The following is a 19,371-nucleotide window of genomic DNA, read 5'->3' as shown; positions in this document are numbered from 1 at the left end:
ATAATCATAAATTTTAATTACAAGTAATAAACACATTTCATCTAGATAGTCTAAGAAGACAAATTGCATAACTTTGGTCAGTGGTTAATACTACTAACATGGTGGAAAATGTTTCCTTTACGGGTAAAAGTAATTGGAAATTAATAAATAAGCTCCATTTCAATTTTTTCCTCTACCCAAATAGCATAATCAACCATAATATGGATGAAACATGTGTAGAAAACATGAGTAAATGTGGTATAAAATATGGAATTGAAGTTTAAATAGTAAAATGTGGAGCTTATTTATCAATTTCCAAATAATTTGACTAAATCACAAGTTGTGTAACAGGCAGTTAGATTAGCAAAAATCAACCCCGTCAAACAGAGGTACGAATAAAGATCCAACCACTATGAGTGTTTCCTCTCACATTCTAGAGATACGTGAAGGAAATTCATTTGTAAGTAGTTTTACTCAATTTCTTATGTTGTAAGTTTTGTCCTGGTCTGAAAGTATGAGTGGGAGACATTGACCTTTTCTGTGATGTGTGGGGTCCAGGAGGGAAGAAGAGACCTCTGCCGTCCGATTGATTTTATTAATCGTTGAAATATGGAGGACTAAATTGTTCTCTACCACGACTAATTTATTTTTTTGATTATGCATACATAATTTGACTTCTGTCCATCCAAGATTTGTGTTAGCACCGCGTTTGGTACATTCCCCCTTTCACACTTATAATTGACAGAATTCCATTATTCATTTAATTTTTTGTTTACCTATACTAATTTTTTTTCAGCTTGCTTTCTAATGAATAAAAATTGGTTTCATTTATGAATGGAACGAGGATAAGAGGAAGGTAGATTGCATACTTACAGTGATTTAGGGCAATTTCTAATAATAACATAAAGGTTGGAATTTTATAAAATTTATAGTTATGTTTCTAAAATATATTAGATTTTAAATATTAAAATATTTATATTCATAGCACATAATTTAAGAAAATTATATATCCATATACTTTTGTACAATCTTTATATTCATACGGTTAGATACGTGAAAAATGGTCATAATATGATTATTAAAATGCATGAATAGATAAAATTTAACTGGAAATTTTATTTACTCATCATAATAATTTCTGAATATATTTATCATAATATTATTAAAATATTGAATTTCAATTATCTAAATTTCAATTCAAAATTGTTCAATTATCTAAATATATTATTTTGAAAAAAATTAAAAAAAACAAGCTCTTATATATAATATGTGATTGAAAAGAAGGATATGATTTAAATTTTTTTGTAAATATACTCCTATTTTCAACTTTATATAATTCCAAAAACGTTGTCCTACATGAGATTCCAACTTAGCTGAAAGTGGTTAATTTTCACAACAAAGGATTTCAAATGATGTTACATAAATATACGGTGTGGTTTTGAAAAATTTACAACTTGAGTATTTTTTGTAAAAATGCCCAACGACAATTAACAAGTATGAAAATTGTGATACATTTATAGTCTTATAGTATATGATATTTTAAATAGTGTGTGTAGTATATATATGAGTGTGTGTATTCATGAATAAAATTTTATAATTGATATCCAAATAATTTATTAAGAATTTCTCTCAAATACATAATTTTGGAAATTATTTACGAAAATACGGTATGCTCAAATAATTTACAAATATTAAATATATGATATATTAACTATTCTTTTACAACAATATGTTGCATCCCTTTCTCTCTTTTAACTTGCCACTCCGTTGTTTTAGTCATGATATCGGCCATCGACGATCAATAACGCGGTTATGCCGTCGCTCAACAACTCCCGTCTTTACCATCTCTAATCAGCCAGACACGGCTTTGCAATCGCCGTTCAATCGCATCCTTTTAAAACAAAACACCAATCTAACTTTCTCCTGATTCTACCGAGCTTCACCTTCTTTATGCTGCACCTGAGGTCGGCGATTCAGGCATCAACAGCCGCCCACTATACACCATCCCACTTATCTCTTTTAAGTTGGTTGCTTTTTGTGTTGATTTTTAGTTGATTTTTTGATTGCAATACTTGTTCATTTTTATTTTGTGGTTATTTTTGTAATATTAGTATGGCCCCGTAGGGGTATTTATTATTCAATCTTTGCAACCGGTTGCAACTGATTATACAAACAAATATAATTTTTAACCTTTTTCTCAAAGTTGCATATGGTTGCTAGCAGTTACGGATATGATCACATATGCAACCACCGTATTTTTGAAAATATTTTCAGAAAAATTGTATTTTTACAATTTGTTTTAGAAGGTGATAGTATTTTCGCAAAAATTCTTTAAAACTTGGTTATGTACCAAAAAAAAGCCCTAATTCATATTTGCAATTTTATATTAATAAAATTATTTTATACAAAAAAATAACTACTCGATACGTAATTCGGATAAAACACTTGTGTAAGTTATAATAATATAATAAATACATGATAAATATATAACATAGATTAGTGTCTGGATAATTTTAGTGAAAATTAAAGTTAATAAAATAATCCAAACACATCTCTGATTTTATAATCAAAATATCTTTAAAAACATAATAAAAGAATATAAATAGAGAATATAAACGTAATGTTTGAATGGAAAATTATATTTCTTAAACAATTTAAAGATTCGTGATCATCATATTTAAAAATCATAAAATATTTTTTAAAATTATAATATTATTAAAATCGACCGGTTAGAGAAAAATCAGTCTAACACGAATCTTTCTTTGTATCGTAATATTTTACATTTCAAATATTGTACAAAGGATTTGTCTCATGTGTGAACACATGCTAAACACTAAAGTATACTCTTTCCGTCCGCCTGAGTAGTATACATTGGGGGACGGGGATGCGGCACGAACTTTAATGCTCCTGTAAAGTATAGTTGTGTAATTTATTTTTAAGATTTTCTTTTTCTGAATTAAAGTTACGGAACTATATTTTATAAGAGCATTGAAATGCGTGTCGAGCAGTTGAAAAGAAACGTATACAATTAAATGGGACATAGGGAGTATGAATTTGGATTTTTTGATTGATGTGTTTATTGTGAATACACAGTGTTCACTGTTATTAAGTAAATAAGAGAAATTTATCAAATTGTGTATCTAAAATCTGTTTTATAAACTAACGAGGTAAATAGCCACCTCGTGCCTGCGATCCGCCACTGATCCACAATATCTCATCCACCTCAACTAAATTGTTCATATTTAGATCTTCCATTCTTGACCGAAAAAGTACTCAGAGGCTAGAATCTATCTGACAAGATATATAACAGACAGATGATGATTCATGACCCGATTCAGCTTGGATTACGGTTATATACATCGGGGGCATTCTAATCTATAGTGACATGCCGCCTCCTTGTCTCTTAGCGTCTGCGCCGTTGATCCATTTACAGATGGAACTTAAATTTCAAAATACTACCTCCATCCCAAATTAGATGTCCTCGTTGACTTTAGGCACGTAACCGTCTACTTTCGAATTTTTTTTTTTTTTTTCTTTTGTAAATGAAAATTTCATATTTTAATTTTTATTTGCAAAAATAAAATTTTTAAAATAAGTCACGTATCTATGCGGTCAATGAACCTTAAATCGTGTGTCCAAAGTCAACGGGGCCATCTAATTTGAGATGGAGGGAGTATTAAGTTAAAACGATTTAGTGCTAGGTTTATGGAATTAGTAAAAATTTCTAACAAATATCTATTAACATCATTATTGATTATATTAGGTCTTTTTTTTAATTTAGTTTGTAGAACTACTGTGTACCATAAACTAATTCGTCTTCGATTACTCCCTATCTAATTTCGCCAGACAAATCTGGTCTTCAAACACCCATGTAGACTGTAGTCGGACACATGTTCCTCGTTCACGGTGGCTGAACCGAGTCCATCTATATCACATTTTTCCTTAATAGCTTATTGCCATCCATATGGAGTTATTATTTGAGTTTATTCGTTTCTAGGAGAAGATATCTGAAAGTAGTACTCCCTCCATCACATTTTATCGTGAACACTTAAAATGAGATGAAGAGAGTTTTATGTACCTCTGTTATATTTAATCCATCTTGTTTTCTATTTTCCCGGTAATTGCATGCTTTTTTTGAACAAAGTTCATATAAATATATAAACGCATCCTCGAAAATCGGAACTAATTGATGGAGTTTACTGTCCAGCGATTAAGCGAATGATTAATCGGGACATAAATATATAAACTAAAATAATATAATAGTATATATAATTATTAAAATCATTATACTAGTTTTAATAAAATCTATACTATACTATAAAAAGCCAACATGTGTATAATTTGTAGTCCCACTTTTCCTTCATGTTTTTTGGTTTCGTCTCGTCGCGCTGGTATTTAAAAACCGTGTCTCACAAGGGGTCTCTCTCCCGCACAAGTCGAGCTTGCCTCTTGAAGTGAGTTGATCAAAACCTAATAGCAAAGTTTGATTTACTCTCCTTCCGGCCCTCAATTCCATCTGGGTTCTTTAAAATCATCCTCTTCTATGTAAGCAATTTTACATCTATATCTTATTTTCTCATATACTAAACTGAATCAATGGGGTTTAAGATATTGTGTGTATGTATTGTGATTATTGGTAGTTAATTTGGGTGTTTATAGATGAATGGTTATTGTTGTTGGTGATTCTTGAAAGACCCATTTGAAATTTATGTGTATTGAGAATTTTTTACAGTGTTTTGTCAAGGTTCTGGTCATTTTAAGGGTTTTCAGTGGGAAGAAGGATAGGATTGAGCCGTTCTTTGATATACTTGAGTTTCTTTGATTGTGTTTTTGCTGGATGATGGTAAAGATTGGTTCTTTATTTTGCTAGATTGGAATGTTGTTTTTGTATTTGCTTGATTGGGCTGTAGAAAGTTTCATCATGATCCTCAGACAATTGTTAATAACTGCAATAAGGCTTTGATTCTGATTGAAGCGTGGCGGGAGTGAGCTTCGCTATTTGCGTGTTTATGAGGAGACGTATAAGGTATGTTCGTACCGCCAAAAATGATTGCTTAGTGTCAGAAACATGCAGAATCTTTAATTCAATGCTTCAGATTCTGTGTTCTTTACTGTTTCCTCAGTTTTATTTACTTAACTTATCACCTTGGAAATATGTTCTTTTTGGGGCCTTGGTTTTTTCAGAGCTTGAGGTCCAGAGGTATACGCTTTCCTGGTCGTGATGGTGAGAGTTTGGCTCCTATATTCACTCCTCCTCATTCGACCACAGCACCGGAGCCAAATGCGAGCTTGGCACAAAAAATGTATAATGAGGTTCCTGTGATAAGCTTTTCTCCCGAGCATTGCAAGAAACAGTATTGAACTTCTTAGGACAGTTTTGTCCCCCTCACCAGAGCAAGAAGCTTTACAGGTAATTTATCATATATGGTTGTATTTTACTATTTTAGATATAATAAAAGAAGGTTTGCTTTTTAACCGTCTACTCTTGAATATCAATCTCTTTCGGCAAAATAAGATCGCCCTGCTCCTATGCTTATGTTCACCTATGTCATCAGAAATTCTATGAGAAACGACAATTGTATTTTAAGTGGTTTAAGCTGTAAAGTAGTGGCATCAAAGCTGGGAGCTGTATTCCAATCAAATACGGTTGTTGTGGTTATTGAACCAGAGCCAGTAGGCGCGGTCACTGAAGTCGAACCGAAAGGTGAAGTATTTACCTAGCACATTTTTTCCTTTTAATTTCTTTTGATGAAAATCAACCTTAAAAGTTTGAGCACGAACACAGAGATGCAGCAATCATCTGAGAAGAGGCAAAGGTAGTACGGCGAGAGATTGGTAGCTTGACATACAACACAAATACAAAGAAGCGAAGAAATAATTAAAATAGGTAAGCTTAATTACCTTACTCATATTCACACTTAGGATGTCCTTAGACCTAAAATTGGCTTGGTTTTTTGAGTTTCAATTGTTGGTCAAGATACACTTAAGAGCTGCTCAAATAATTATTGTTGCAATGTACAATCGATTCTGGTAAACAAAGTACTGTTGATTTAGATATTTAAACTTCTAACGCTTTCGTATTACACCTTTACATCTAACATGGTATAATCTACATTTATCTATCTATTTTTAAGTGTTTAGTTGGTTCCATCCATTAGCCTGCAGTTCTACACCGTTTAGCTATGAGCCAAAGAAGCCAACGCAGAAGAAAAATATGAAACCTGACGTATCACCCTATGCTTCAGAAGATAAAATGAGTAGATTTAATGGCCAGAAAAACCTGAAAGAGCCAGCCAAATTTGATATGAAAAATACACATCCTCACGACGATCTTAATGCCCTGCTAAAGGTGTGAGCTGCAGCAGAATCACATCCTTTAGAGAGATTTATGATAATCTAGATTTTATATAATTTCACTGCAGAGAATATTAACCAGTGCAGGGGCTGTGCAGCTATCTAAAAATGGGCTCAGGTTATTAATAAGTATACATGAACAACCATGTATTAAAAATATCAGCACATACACTACTTTTTCATGCTTTCACTATCTAAAAATGGGCTCAGGTTCGTCATCTGTGGATGAGGATTCGGAGGTTACTATGTACCAGAATGTGAAGAGGAACAGTACATACCAGGTGGTTGCACTCGGGGTTCTCGATAAGGAGACACAGACTCTTAGGTTGTGCCAGTCACTTCTAATAAGGTATATGTTTGTATGGAATTGTGTTTTTTGTATTGACCATGATTGTATGATTCTTCTATAAAATTCAATGCTTTTAAAGGATTTTGAATGGGACGGTTATAATTGGTGTTACATTATGAATTTAACTATGAACAATTTTTTGGTCCTTAATTAGAACTTTGAATATTTTTGTGAGTGAGTGTGCTGTGGGAAAGCTCTATTTTAATAAGAAATAATTTTTTTAGTTAAATGTGTACTTTCTATTTTGAAATTTTGACTTGCACTTTTTTTCAATTGGGTAGGGACTAAGAGTTGAGTGGAGGACTAACCTCCCATTTTTCCTGCCAAACTTCGAAGGATCAGACACTACACAAGATGAAGCTCAACAAATTTTAAAGGATGAAGATGGCAGAGAAAAGAGACTCAAAGAGGGTGCCCTGCAGAAATCGAAAGGTCTCATTATTCATTAATCATTACTGATATTACTACTTCGGTTACATATTTGTGAAGGCTGGAAATGAGAGGTACTGACTTCGAGTTCTTCAGGCAAAGGTACCAATTCTCTCCGTGAATGCAGAAACACATATTTATATATTTTTATGTAACTAGATTATCTAATCGCTCTCTTCTATTATATAGACTAATCGAGCTTCAGCCTGAAGAAAGTTACTATTACACTCACCTTTTCCTTTCCCCCCCCCCCTTTTTAATTCTAATATGTGTATATGTCGTTTTGTGTTATATCGATTCTTTGCATCAATTCGATTTTTCGGAAAATTGGTTTTGTAATTCGTGTTTTTCGAAGTTTATAGCTCAGTTGAGTGACATACGTTAATTTTTAGTTCACAGCTAATTCGGTTTGGGATCCGTTAATGTTTTTTTGTCTCTAATTCATTTTTATAATTTACCCACTAAATAGGGGCCAAGAAATGTTACATATTTGGCATCTTCTTTTCGTTTGTGTTTACCTTTACTATGAAAGTTTGTGTTTATCTTTACTATAAAACATTTTATATGATGATCTTATCTTAGCATGCGAAATGATTTCGACAGGCTTACTGTTGGAGATATATGGAGAATTTGACACTTGTTTAATTAATTGCACATATAGAGGATTTATGGAAATCATATTACAGAACAATGATACTGTTTAGACCTATCACTTGGATGATTATGCTTTTGTTGGCACGCCTGAGGCTCTTGAGAGATTCGTTTCGTTAGAGCAAGAGTTTGCTCAGATTAAAACTCTGCTGTATCAAATGGATCCACGAAGGGATCTTCTTATTATTATTGCATATAAACATTACTACATATGTAATATTGTAAAAAAACTGAAAGCTTACAAAATTTTGCCTATGTTTTTTTTATATGATTCAGTGTAGTGGTAGTTCATATGAAGCTGATAATGCTATGCAAGATGAAAATTCTAGGTAAGATCATCTTTCTGTTTATCCTATTGCAATATGAAAGCTATAAGTTCTTCTGGAGCAACTATTTGTCTTGCTAATGACAGAATCATCTTAAGCATGTCCAGCAATCTAAAAAATTTGTGCTCTAGAAAGAAGAGGCAATGGCTTATGCACGATCTTTAGTAGCAGGATTTGAGATGGATCCTATCGACGACCTCAGCTTTTTTGCTGATGCTTTTGGAGCTTCGCGTTAAAGGTAGCAATTACCAGTGTTTTAGTTATTTGATTTTGAATTTTCAGGCACAACCTGTTCACCCAAGTGAATTTGTTCATTTGAGCTTAGACTACAAGATTACACCAAGGTCAGACAAATCTGCTTGCATCTGGAGGAGGTGGTGGTGATAGGTGCACCAAAATTTTTCACTCAGGCTCACAGGTTTGCAATCTGTAGGCTGTAGCCATTTCTCTTTGTAGATGTGCTTGATATTCAATTGATAGACATTTCAGTTAAATCCAATAGCATATTAATTAAACAGTCAAGCACAAAACTTTAAGGGTCTTGCCATGAATTGAGCAGAAGCTTTATAGATACATGATATTATAGTTCAATCTGTCTGGAACAACTTAGATACATTTGTAACGCCCCCAGATCCATATATCCCGGATCTAGGCCGTCACATTATTATAGCATACCTGACTTCCAATACATAGCTCGCCCCACAAGTCCAGGGTCGAACTTACACTTCCACGCAATCTATTATAATATTACAATGATAAGTTCAAAAGTACAATCTACCATTATTATAATCCTAAAACATTCTCGTTACAGGAACAAGTCTTCGCACCCTTCGTGCCACCGCCTCAGGCTTTGCCCTTGATTTTTGCTGTTATATGCTTCCGAATTACCCTTCTCATTTGTGTCATTTTCTGTCTTTACTGTTAAAGGAAATAAAGAGTTGCAAGTATGAGCAATTTAATGCTCAGCAAGTTCACAGTTCAAGTGCAAACATCATAGATTAGGTAAAGGAATTTAAGCAGATATAACAATTAAGCAGATTCAAAATGAGAGCTGCAGATAATCACATATTGAACTCAAGAAATCAAAGAATAATAATAATACTGGTCTCCATCCTTGATGGTTCCACCATATGGCTCGATCACCGCCACTAAGTAGATACCACCCCGTGTCACCTTCGCAGTCTGATCGCGACTTTCGAATGGCGGCACACAGTTTCCCCCGTTTATTTGCTAGCATAAGGGTTATCACTTTCAACCCTTAAAGTTGTCCCACACATAGGGCCAACAGACATTTCCACTCTTCCACGAATGCAAATCATTCGTGTTGACCAGTTTATGAAATTCATTCCCCGAGTACAAATTGGCTCACTTCATATTGAATAAATCTTCCCCTTTCTCACAAGAATTCGAACAAATGCATCCTCACAATTCAGAATTAAATACTTTTCAGCCGAATTACAAAGAAACAGTAATCCGATCACAACATCCCAAGAACAATAACATAGAAGCGAACATGGTTAACGATCATTGTATAAAATCGATTAATCATAGTTCTAATTAAAGAGTAGAAGTTTAACAGATTGAACGAGAATAAGAAACGAGGAGGGGAACTCAATAATCAAGCAAATTATCCCCTTTAAAGTATATAGAAAGAATAATCAGTTATCTGAAGAAAACATCAAAAGCATAAAATTCACAAGAAATACGAATCAAAGTTCGGGGTCTCGACAATTAAAATGTCGATGTTAGCGAACAATCAAGGTTTAGAGAGAATTCAACTGAGTTATTCTTGCATTGATATAATAACTCAAAGATATAAACAAGACTTCTCGAATATGAGCAAGGTTAGAATTAAATATCGAATATGAATTTCTGTAACGAAATAAAGATTGCAAAATAGGGTAATCATCTCAAAAGGAGTGATAGGTTAAAGATTTGAAAATTGACGATATTTGTGATTTTACAAAATAATGAGTCATCCTGAACAATAGGTGGACTCAGCAATGTAGAAAACTGTTTGAATAATATTCTGAACGAATGTCAAATCTTCTAGTATCCGTCTCTTCCCGATTTTCTCAAATATTTAAATACGTGTCAAAATATCGGGATTCAAACACAGATTTAAATATCAAATGAAATCATGTTCGACAAATATTTGCACATCATGGGCACATCAAAGAAAGGATTAAGTGAACTTGCCTGGTGTCCTTTGATATTTATATAAAATATTCTTGTCTCAAATTGAGCTCGCCTTTCCAGATAGTAGATATTCTATGTCACACAAAATAGTGAATTTAGTAGTCTTTACTTTAAATAATCTCGAATAATCTACTATAAATTCATAATTTATAGTTCCTCGTTTTGATAATATTTAAATTGTTTTTCTATTATCCCTTAAATCCTCAAATAATGGACTTTAATTAAATAATTATCTCTTTTTTTATTAATCTAAGAAATCCACTTGAATTATTTGCTAATCCAATCTTTAAATCTAGAATTATAAATCTCTACTTACAAATAATTCACAAATATCCCTAATTTGTTCCACTCTTATAATTATATCGATTTCCCGATTTCTCACTTATTCTAAATGGTCTCCTTAACCAATTATTGACCACATCCATAAATTCAAATATTACCTATTAAATCATCCAAAATATAAATTTATTTAATATATCTCGAACCCAAAATTAAACTTCACCATTAAATCTGAAAAATCATTTACTTAAACTTTCATATTTTACACTTTTACTAATTCCATCATTTAATCACTCAAATTAATTAAATACTAATCTTTAATATTCTAACCAATCAGAAACTGCCACATCATCATCTTCTCCAACACACCAATCAAGTTTTCTCTCTCCTCGAAGTCAACATCCATGGCTAACTTTGACCATCTATAACTCTCTCATTTTTCACTCAAATCACTTGATTAAAGAGCCCTTTCCATGTATTTTTTTCACAAGGAATCCAAATACGTAATTTATTTTACAATTCGACATCAAATTTATGCACAACGAATTATTTATCAGATTTTCTTTTCTTAAATTAAATCACTAAACTACCTACACTCATCTCCCTCATCTTCCCTCCTCCCTCTTCTTTAACCAATCACCACCACTGCCGGCCGGAGTAAACTCCGGCGGCGAGCCGCCATTGTTCCTCCTCCCCTCTCCGATCTCTCTCTCTCTCTCTCTCTCTCCTTCTTCTCCCTTGCTTTTCCTTCCTCTCCCCTGCTATCTCTCCCTCTCTCGCTTGCCGCTCCTCCCCTCTGCTCATCTCCGCCGCGAGGCTCCGTCGGCAACGCCGATTGGAGCTCCGGCCGACCACCACCATCCTATTACCCGGACCCGGAAACGATCCAACCCCTCAATCAATTCAAACCCTCATCACATCAAGCAAAAGTCAAGTTTCAAACCCCAAATGACAAAATCCCTAATTTTATAACTATGTTAACAAAAATCCCCAATTCTCATGTGTATATATATGTATATGGAGTATGGACTTGCATTTTTCTTACTAAAACAAGCATCTTCCAAGAAAATGATACAGTAGAAAAATCTAAAGAATTGGGACCACATCAATGTAAGCTCAATTGGGTCCTTCATGTAATATTTAAATTAACAACTCATAAAATCTAAGAGATTAATTGAATAATCTTACCTTAAGTGTAGAAAATTGTTCATTCTCAAACTCTTTAATTGCTTCCTCCTCTTTACTCTTCTCTTCATAATCTCCACAATTTTCTCCTCTGCTCCAACTAAACTTTTTAAGTAAGCCAACATTTTTATTTATATAGCACTCCTTTTAATTGTCATTATGGCTAACTATTTGTTTAACAACCAATCATTACATTGCTTAGTCCTAATCGTTACTTGGGCACCAAGTAACATTACTTGGGCACCAAGTCTCGTTACTTGGCCACCAAGCTACAATATTTGGGCTTAAAGAAATGTTTAATCCGATAACCCGTAAAATTCTATTTTCGTGAATCTAATTTAATCGTTGCGAATATTTCTGGACTTAATAAATATTCTTCGATCAAATCCCGCATTGATAACTAATAATAATACTGATAATAGATACGACTAATAAACATTATTTTTATATATATGTTTAGTCACGAATTATCTATCAATAAAAATTCGCGTCTTTGTAATGTTCGCGTTAAACGAAGTCTAATAGCAACGTGCACTAAAATAAATTGTCAGCAACTAATTTGTATCTTCAAAAATTATCGTACTAACTAATTCTCAACTAATATTTCCGACTTTTGAAATCCGAAATCATTTTATAAGATAATTAAATAATCAAACCTCCCTATAAGAGTTTAAATAATCACGTAATTACGTATTTAGAATTTTGCGGTCGTTACAACAACTAATTAAAAATATAAGAAACCTAAATTGGAATTTTATTGTAGGAGAAAATAGGTTTGTAACAGCCCTTACGTTTTTCTTCTATGCAGGGGCAAATTCTATAGGAAGGTCTTGGTAGGGGCAAATCTTCCCCGAAACCCCTTAGAGGCACGGCCAATCTTTTTCTTGATTTAGATTCTAATCCATTACTTATAATGCTTTACTTCCCCCTGGATTTATATGCACTCCAGACTTTACTTCCCTCTGATCTATATGCACTCCAGACTCATCAGCATACAACATAGTTTCTCCATTGGAGATCCAAGGACAAGACAGAGTAATTACAGTTTACAAGCACATGAATTCGAAGCCCTTGAGCAAGTAGTTCAAATGAATAAAAGTATATTTGATAAAGCACATAAAAAATCGTTTATTATCATAATACAGTGCAACTTTTCTTGGTCCTGCAGAACATATAACAATGGCAAGAAACTGTAAGTGTTAACATGTTAATCTTAATTTAAGCTAAAAGTGAACAAGCAAACTACAAATTCGATGACAAGTATATATAGATGACAAGTGAGTTATCCGGTCAGTTTGTAGATCCACATGTATGTTAGAACTTAATTGATGTATGTTTTCTATTGATATTTTAATATTTTGGTTATTATTGCGTTGTTAGCACATCGTCTTTTTCTTTATATATACGAGAAATGCTAAAATACTTTGAATAACTCTCCACGGTTGCAACTGGAGTACAGGCACGTATACAGGCATGTATATTTATATGCATATTTTACTTATGGTTTAGTTAGGTTGTTGAATCCGCAATATTGTGAAATATTTCTCTGCTTTTATACTTGGTAAATGGTAGTGAAATGTGAAAAATTCCTAACTATAGCATGCTTTTACAGTTAAAATTGTTTGATTTGAATTGTGAAATCTGCTTTTTAATTTTTCATCCATAAAAGGATATAAATTGGGGAACAAAATAGACTTTTAATTTTCCCTCAAAAGGTTTGTGAACTATAAGATTCTTTTTTATTAGGGTAGTGAAAGACCATAAATTGTTTCTGTTTATGCACAAAGTATGTAAAGAATATTGAAAGTTTATTTTTTTGCTAATTTATAGAGCATATCTAAGTTACTTTGAAGTTTATGCAATCTCGGGTGTTCTTTTATAAAGCTTTTGTTTTATTAAGAAGCTGGAGAAGAAAGACTAAATTGGAGTTAAGGAGCAACAGGAATGACAAATATTGATTTGTTGATGTGAAAAAGTTTGATTATGCTTAACAAAAAATGAGGTATGATTATGATATAACTATTATTTCCGGTTGAATCAGTCTAATCCTTGGAATAATTAGTTCACTATTAAGTACATTTGTGCTTATGGAAATTCCGATTATCCAGAATAAGCACCTGTTTGAATGGATTGATACTTTTACTATTTGTTCAGATTGGGAGAGTGGTCTTCAAAACAATTTTAGTTTAAGGTATCGTCAGCCAGCTAATGGCATTTTAAAGCCCTAGGTCATTTTGTCATCCGTGATGGAGAATATACTTCTGCGTTTTAGTATTAACTGTTATTCTTTGTTTTACAACCTTACTTTTTTGATGGCTTTATTGATTTCATGTGATCAACGATGTTTAATTTATTTATCTTTCCCCCTTTCAGGACTACGGAATACATATTTCTTAATGGAGATGTCTATTTAGGCAGACTAAAAGGGATGCTCCCTCATGAAAGTCGTAAATACGCTTGGTCAGGCGGAACAGATTATGAGGGTGATTGGGACAAAAGAAAATCAACCGGTAAGGGAAAGCTTTCCTATGTAGAATGGTTACAACCATGATACCATTGCTACAAAGGTAACATCGATGCAGCCATATTAAGTTTGATTTTCGGAGGCTGCTTACAAGAAGCATGGGTTTGAGAAATTTAGACAAGCATGCTATCTTTTGACCATCTCAGGGATAAAGTTGACACCTAAGGCTGCAATTCTTTCATGTGGGTACCCGGGATCATCCATCTAGTTCCTAAGTGCAGTTGCTTAATGCTATGGTTGTGCATATGGCCGTTGGTCATTTTGACAACCTCTTGCAAGATGTAATGTGTGATTTATAAAGAAAATTGTAGTGTGAATAGGTTTATTAAGGCCTGATGAAAAGAGATGTTTTTTTTTTATCTCCAACTACAATTTAATTTTACAAGTTCTTGTCGTGCAACGTTGTTAGAAAACTTTCAATGTTTTATGGATAAATGAATTATTTACAAGGAGTGTTGGCTTTTTTTAATTAATTGTTTTAAAAGTATTTTCATAATTTCTATTAGAAGAAAGAAAAGTCATATTACTTATTTCAAATTTATTTTTCATAATTTTTTATTGAACCATTATTTTTTTTCAAGAATATCTGATTTCAAATTTTCCAAATGTCAGATAATTCTGATTCATAAAGTATTTAATTTCAAAAAAAAATTGTATTAAATATATTCATGACCAAATTTTAAATAAAAATTAACCACATGTGATATATTATATATGTATATATAATCCTAATTTTCAAAAAAAAAAATTGAGTCTTAAAACATTTATAATATTTGGCGCGGTTTTTATATATTGTGTCATAAAAATACTTACACAACTAATGCAAAATTTATTTTTCAACACATCCACACGTTATTGATTGTAATACCATTTTGTTTAATTAATAATAAAATATTAATAAAATGATATTAACTTTGTAAATAATAAAATTAAAATAATATGGTAGCCCGTGCTTCGCACGGGTTATAGGCTAGTATATGCAATAAAGTAAATTTTACATATGTAATTAAGTTTGACTATAACTTCTGAAAATATATAGTAATGCTTTATAATCTGGAGTAGATATGGTAAATTAGCAATTTAATTATAATAATATCTGCTTGCAGATTTTCATTAAATAAGAAAAGATTATCATTTTACCACAAAATAACTCTAGCATGATAGCCCAACATGGATATGTAAACTAGTCCCGGGCATTCGTATGTATGGTTAGTATCTCAACGGCCCAGCCCGTGCACTTCGAAGTTCCAAACCTTTATTTCGAGGATATTAAATAGTAGCATTGAACTTCTTAAATTGTATTAATTGATTAACTGTGTCTCAGCTAATTTATACCATTTATGGGTAGGAGTGATGTATATTTTGGCTTGTAAAAAATAATTAAATGTATTTTAATTTTAATTTTAATTACTTTAGTGTGTAAGCAAAGTTCCTTCTTTGGTTTATACTTTATTTTTTATTTTATTTTTTAGGATATATACCCACACTTTTTAAAATAATTTTCATTGCATATATTATCCTTTATACTTTTTTATAATTTATATAATATATATATATATATATTTATATTCTTCTTATTTCGTCTGTTTTTTTAGGATTCTTGTAGAGATTTAAATGAGTATTTTCTTATTGCTATTAAAGGTATTATTATCTAAATATCCGGAGATATCTTTGCATGCTTTTCCGTTAGATGAAGGTGAGTTATTCAGATATTTTATGAGTTAATGCAAACTTAAATTTTAAATTATTCATACTGTGAAATTTATGGACCGAACAAGACTTCTTGTTACTGAATGTTAATAATTTTACGTACTTTATTAAATAAATATTCAAATTTAATATATACACCTAAGATCAAAATGAGGAAAATTGAATGACCCTTTTTTTCTTAATGTAGGAACCGCAATCGTACCCTTTTGAATGCGCATCGGATAAACTCCTAGAGTTTACGTAATAAGCTGCAAACCAAATGAACCAATGTATTGATCTAAAACAAAAACAAAATAAACACACCACACTACATTTTAAACAAGTGTATATGTAGCCCATTGCCCAATGGTTAGTCCTCAAAGAGCGCGTTTGGTTGAGATTATGATTTATGACTTAACGGGATTTATAGTTTAGCATAATTTTTTTTATAAGTTGAGAGTTTAAAATGTTTGTTTGGATAATTTTAACTTATTAATAACTTATGAGTTATTAAAAATATAATAATAATAAAAGTGATTTATGAGTAATTTATGATTTAAGAGTGATTTTTATCAAAAAAAGTTCTAAAAAAATAGTCATTGACAAAATTAGCTCAAACTAATTTCTGACATTAAATCAGCTTCTGACATATTTCTGACGTTAAGCCAATTTCCTAATTATCACAAAAAACATTTTTTAGTTTAAAATCAGAGATAACTTAAAATCCTGGTTTTAAGTCTCGGTAAATAGGCCAGTCTCTTGTAAGATCAGCTCATGCATGCATGTGCGTGATGATAAATGATGATATACCTCTTCCGTTCTAATTTTTTAGACGTATTTTGAGGTATAAAAAAAAGTCTTTCCACACATTATTTTTCAATTTTTTTCTGAATAAAATTATAGATATTAAACTTTTATTCAGAAAAAGAAATTTTGAAAAATAATATGTAAAAGTAAGTTATTTGTACAACTCAAAATACGTACACAAAATCAAAACGACTAACATAGAGTAACAGAGGAGTACTTTTTTAAGCTCATTTATAATTTATTTTTAATTAAAACCAAAAAAATAACTATATAATAAAAATAGATAATAAATAAACTTTATAAAATCTAAATATATTATCATCATACTAGAAGTCATAACCTTTTGGTTGGTTGTGGTAACATTTAAAAATAATGTGTAAAACTCTAGAAATCGTATTTTTGATACTTGAACTCATATTTCGAGGTACTTGTTTGATATTTATCGTGATTTCAGTGATCATCTTAATACCATTTTCAGTTTAGTGACCAATTTGATAAATTAAACTCAATTCAGTGACCAACTTGATAATTAACCCCAATATAGTATATAGTATCTGCGGTGAAAAGTAATACAGTATTGATTTATATATATATAAACATTCAGAAACTGGTGATGTAGTATTAGAATTACGATTTGATGTTCACTTATTATACTATGGTAATCGGCGCCGGTCTCATTTGAATATGTTAAGGGGGAGCAGCCTAGGAATCATACAAGGTATCAATGTACATGGACGGAAATTTCATGTATATTATCTCTGGATGGCCGTTCAAACTGCATGCATCAGACTGTGGTTAAGATTCAAGGCCTGGACCGTCATAAGAGAGGCGTGGCCTAATGGGATTTCTTTTCGGTTATGATTCAGTGACCTAGCTATATAAATACATGGCTTTCATTAATGCTAATGACATCACCGACTACTGAGAGTTTTATGGATTCAACACAATCCCTCCCCAGTCTCCTCCCCGATAGGCCGATACCATAACCAAGAAACGGGTCCCCTTTAAACGTCTCTTAGTGGTCAAGTTAACAAGACTTGGACAACTTTCGTAATTTCAGTATGACCAAGTATAGGTCGGTTGTATACTTATAGGCTGTTTGGTACGCTTAACCTACACTTTCATGATGATGGTGAGAGATATTAACGATCTGATCTCATGTCATTAAAGATGCGAGAGACAATACTGTTATTTTAACTTTTGGCGAAATGTCAGTGACTTGTGATCACTAATCGGCGACTTGAAATCACCAGCGTAGTTATTTAAAATATTCTTCATGTATTCGACAAATCATGTCACTTATGTACTTTATTTAATACTCCCTCCATCCCATTTTAAGTGTCTACTTTGCAAATTTCACACATATTAAAAAACAATTAATGTAATGTTTTATCATTATCTTCACACACCTATTCACCTTGATTTTTATAAATATTAATTACGTATAGCATCACTCCTAGTGTGTATATGACCTTTCTTCATATTGGAACTAGTTGGTTGTATTTAATGCTATATTGAAACTAGTAAAAAATTGCATGGGTTAAAGAGTATGACACATATTTTGGGATTTTTTTTTGGTAAAGTGGACACTTAAAATGGGATGGAGGGAGTACATATCATCAGTAATTTCAAATCACGAGATGTGTGCATATACTATGATTTCAAGTTACTGATGATGTACCGCTACTTCGGCTTTCCAACTGTATACATGTACCAACTCCTTGATTATGTGTTATTTAAATTAAAGTTATTAAACAAAGTAACTCAAATTTTAGAGTTAACTTATTTCCAACATGTCAAAGATCCACTTACATAGCTCATGCACAACCCGCTTACAATGCTCATAGGTCGATACGAGTACTAGTTATGCAATTGTTAGCATTTTAAAGGGTTTTTCTGCCAAATAAAAATTTACTACTCCCTCTGTTTTTTTTATATGACGCTTTGACTTTTGGCACACACTTTTAAGTGCTTTGACCGGGTAGTTAAAAATATTATTTTTTAAATTTTCTTTTTCTGAATAATAATATATAATCAAAATTTTTATTCAGAAAAAAAAATTTTAAAAATAATATTTTTAACTACCCGGTCAAAACACTTAAAAATGTGTGCCAAAAGTCAAAGCGTCATATAAAAAAAAACAGAGGGAGTATAACATATACATATGTGTGTGTGTTTACACAATAATTGTCATTATTATGAAATTGGAGATAATAAAAGTCCCAAATGATATTAGTGTGTCCAAACATTAGCAAATTAGTATTTTAATTAGAGTAAAAGAAATGTCAGAGTAATCTAATACCACTATTAGACTTGTATCAGGCTAGACTGCAGCATTTTACTCCTTTACGGGTATAAATCAAATTTACGTTGTCCACTTTCGCACTCATTCAGATCTTTCAATCTCATTTTTTTCTTTACCTTTCGTTTGATATGAAAGAAGATATCATCTTTTCATTTTAGCATTACGAGGCCCATGTTAATACAAATATGGCTAATCATTATATACTCCTGTAAATACAAGAATACTTTTATGATATTAAGAGGGATCAAAATGTACACTTCTTGTATCATGCAAATGAAAGCCAAACATGGTTTAA

The 19,371-nt window shown here is 31.9% G+C and overlaps 2 long non-coding RNA genes across 3 annotated transcripts; one reads left to right on the top strand and one right to left on the bottom strand.

Annotated features, from left to right (window-relative positions):
• Positions 1-2,599: 2,599 nt before the first annotated feature.
• Positions 2,600-14,742, top strand: LOC108210958 (uncharacterized). 2 transcript variants are annotated; one of them, XR_001804951.2, is made up of 11 exons: positions 2,600-4,524; positions 4,850-5,005; positions 5,164-5,389; positions 5,535-5,683; positions 5,765-5,866; positions 6,544-6,682; positions 6,964-7,213; positions 8,039-8,091; positions 8,196-8,326; positions 8,414-8,506; positions 12,560-14,742. It is a non-coding gene; the product is annotated as an uncharacterized LOC108210958 (long non-coding RNA). The 2 variants fall into 2 exon arrangements; XR_010289818.1 differs by lacking the exon at positions 2,600-4,524 and having other exon boundaries at positions 4,541-5,005.
• LOC108210959 (uncharacterized) lies at positions 8,630-11,915 on the bottom strand. The gene is made up of 3 exons (XR_010289819.1): positions 11,755-11,915; positions 10,288-10,359; positions 8,630-9,006 (listed from the first exon to the last, which is right to left on the bottom strand). It is a non-coding gene; the product is annotated as an uncharacterized LOC108210959 (long non-coding RNA).
• Positions 14,743-19,371: the final 4,629 nt, after the last annotated feature.

This window comes from Daucus carota, chromosome 3 (assembly GCF_001625215.2).
Source record: "Daucus carota subsp. sativus chromosome 3, DH1 v3.0, whole genome shotgun sequence".
Taxonomy (NCBI): Eukaryota; Viridiplantae; Streptophyta; class Magnoliopsida; order Apiales; family Apiaceae; genus Daucus; species Daucus carota.
The sequence above is the reverse complement of the archived record's forward strand: the minus strand, read 5'-3'. Positions and strand labels throughout refer to the sequence as shown.